This window comes from Simochromis diagramma, unplaced genomic scaffold (assembly GCF_900408965.1).
Source record: "Simochromis diagramma unplaced genomic scaffold, fSimDia1.1 OVJJ01000306.1, whole genome shotgun sequence".
Classification (NCBI taxonomy): domain Eukaryota; kingdom Metazoa; phylum Chordata; class Actinopteri; order Cichliformes; family Cichlidae; genus Simochromis; species Simochromis diagramma.
Genome location: NW_024386787.1, coordinates 60,175 through 63,089, shown reverse-complemented (window position 1 = coordinate 63,089; position 2,915 = coordinate 60,175).

The window sequence follows — 2,915 nt, the reverse complement described above, 5'->3', positions numbered from 1 at the left end:
TGGCTCACGGTCAGACTCCTTCATCCTTCTCCAGCGTGAGGCCGCCCTCAGACCCACAGGAGCTCTGACCTTTGACCTCCTGTACACAGCTGGCTTCATCAGCAGCTCGTTCTCTAAACTCCATTTATAACTCAAATATATTTCAGATTTCTGAGCTCTGCTTTGAATCTGTGCCAGCTGACATCACAAAATTCTCATGAGACTCGACACAAGAAATAATCCTGACTGACTTTATTTAAGACTCAGAACATGAGACAAAGTTCAGCCAGCAGCACTGAGACCTGATCCTGAACCCTGAAGCCCTACGACTCATTTCAGCACCACCTGAAAACAAAATCCTACATTTGTGAGCCAGTGTGAGAAAATCCAACGATACAAACTGAGAATCCAGGCTGTGCACAAAAACAGCTATACAAGGATGCATTTAAGGACAAGAAGACTTTCCAGCATCACGTCTATTAGCTGGGCTTCTTAAATGAAATGATGGACGTGGATCTGTGTCAGCAAGCAGCTTCTTCCTCCATGGATGTCCACGAGCTGCTTTAACCTGAGGGACCCAGCAGAAGGCGGAAGAGGAGGAGGATGGATCAGCGTCTGACACCCTGTGATATCGAATCCCAAGAGGACACAAAACAAAAGAAAATCAAGCGCTCCCTAGAAGAGCAGCATCTGATCACAAGCCTGCACGGGCCAATCACGGCTGGAAGTTTCCTGGATGTGATCTGGATGAGCAGAAGTCAGATGGCCACGGCAGAAAGTACCAGAGCAGTAAAAGATTAAGAGAAAAAGAGAAAAACAGTAGAACAGACTAAGATAAACAGAATGACATAATAGTACGTAGAATAAAATACTTTGTTACAAAGGGGAAAAATTGCACTTGGTGTCATTGCACATCAAGGAGACAGGACGAGATTTACAATTGTGTATGGGATGTGTGTGTTTGTCTGCACATGTGGGGTCCTCTGCAGAGACCATGTTGTGGAGTCTGACAGCAGTAGGGAGGAAAGACCTGCAAAACCTCTCGGTCACCTGTGCTTGGTGCAAATTCAATGACTCAAGCCGCAGTTGGTCGTTGTTACGTTCCCCTGGGGGGGGGGGGGGGTCTAGGCGTTAAGGGGGAAGCAACAAAAGTGACCGGGTCAGAAAAAGGAGTCAGGGAGGCAAAACAGTTAAATAAAACAGTTTTATTGAAGTTATTAAACTAAAAGAGACGGACAAGCCGTTATCACCATAAAAGAAACAAACAAAACTCAGGCGTTGGTCAAATAAAGCAAAAAGTCAAAAGGAAAGCACAGCTCACCAGCTGGAAACCACAAACACAGCTCACTAGCTGGAAACACCACAAGACACAGCTCACCAGCTGGAAACACCGCAAAAACACTCAGCTCACTAGCTCTACCCACACAAATGGCACTCTGGCCCAGAGCTCACCCTGCTCTGGGCTTAAATACCTTTAATTGCTGATGGGAGTCAGCTGTACAGGAGGGAAAGGTGGCATCTCAGGTAGGAGGTAGTGGGACACGCCCACACAGGCACCTTCAGGAGGAGGCCCTGCTAGGGCCGTAACACCCCCTCCCATAAATGCAAACCCATGGTTTGTCAAATTTACGATAACACAAAGTGAGTCCATAGCCGTTTCATGAAGAAATTGCAGGCTTTCCACCTACCAAACCCCATAGCACTGGTTAGGCATTGCCTGCGGAAACTGCCAATCCCATCTCAGTGGGTTCACAACATTCCCAGAGAGTGGCCCCAAACCCTCGAAACAGTGTCCCATGGGATAGCCAGGGCTTCGAACTATCACGTGTGGAGAACCCAGCAGGCAGCTAGCGGGCTTCGCTGAAACACAGACATACTTGTTAGCAAGGGGTGCAGATCTGAAGGGTGGTTTTGAACATGAACCGGAGAAAGGATCAACCAGCGGCAGCTCAGGGTTAGTTGGCCTCGTACACTGATTACGGGGTGCTACCGAGCAATTGTGCTCCAGGTTTAGCCTTCCAGTAGGCCTGGCAAGCTTGTCAGTTTGAGAGCCACGACTGACTTTTCTCAAAACAGGCCCCTTTTGTGTTGAGTGGGCTTTCTGTTTGAGTGCCAGTTTGACACAATTGGCAACCACATGGCCAGGCTTGTGACAGAAAAAACACAGTTTGGGCCTAGGTCTTAACACCATAACTGCGTTTTCCTTCTTAGCTGGCCCACTCTTACCTGTCCAGGCTGCGCTATAGTGCAGAGGGATATCCTGTCCTACCGCACTTGCTGTATGAGTCAGCTTAAACTCACCTGCCAGGGTGGCAGCTTGCTGTAGAGTTGTAACCCTCTGTTCACTTAAATAAAGGGCCACAGACTTAGGAACAGAGTTTTTAAAATCCTCCACCAGCATAAGCTCACGTATGGACCCCACATCATTAACCTGGCTTGCTGCACACCACCTATCAAAGAGCCTCGCCTTCTCCCTGGCGAAGTCAAGATAGGACTGTCCCTGCGCCAACTCCAACCCTCGAAAATGCTGCCTATAGGCCTCAGGTACCAGGTCATAGGCTTGGAGGACGGCACTTTTGATCTTTCCATAAACCAGGCCGTCCTGCCTAGACAGACCAGAACAAGCTTCTTGAGCCTTACCTGTCAACCGACACAGCAACATCACCCCCCACACATCTTGAGGCCACTGCAGTGCAGTTGCTAGGCGTTCGAAAACACTGAAAAAGCTGTGAACACTGGATTCACAGAAGTCTGGAACCAGGTGAATGTTATTGCTCACAAACGAGCCTCTAGACACCTGTACACTAGCAGCTGTGTCAACCATTTTGGGGATGGTGAAGGGTTAGGAAAACACAACCTAATTAAGACAGTTAACAAACCACTACACCACTTACTTTAGCTGACCAACTTACCTCTCGCCATACACACGTTAACAA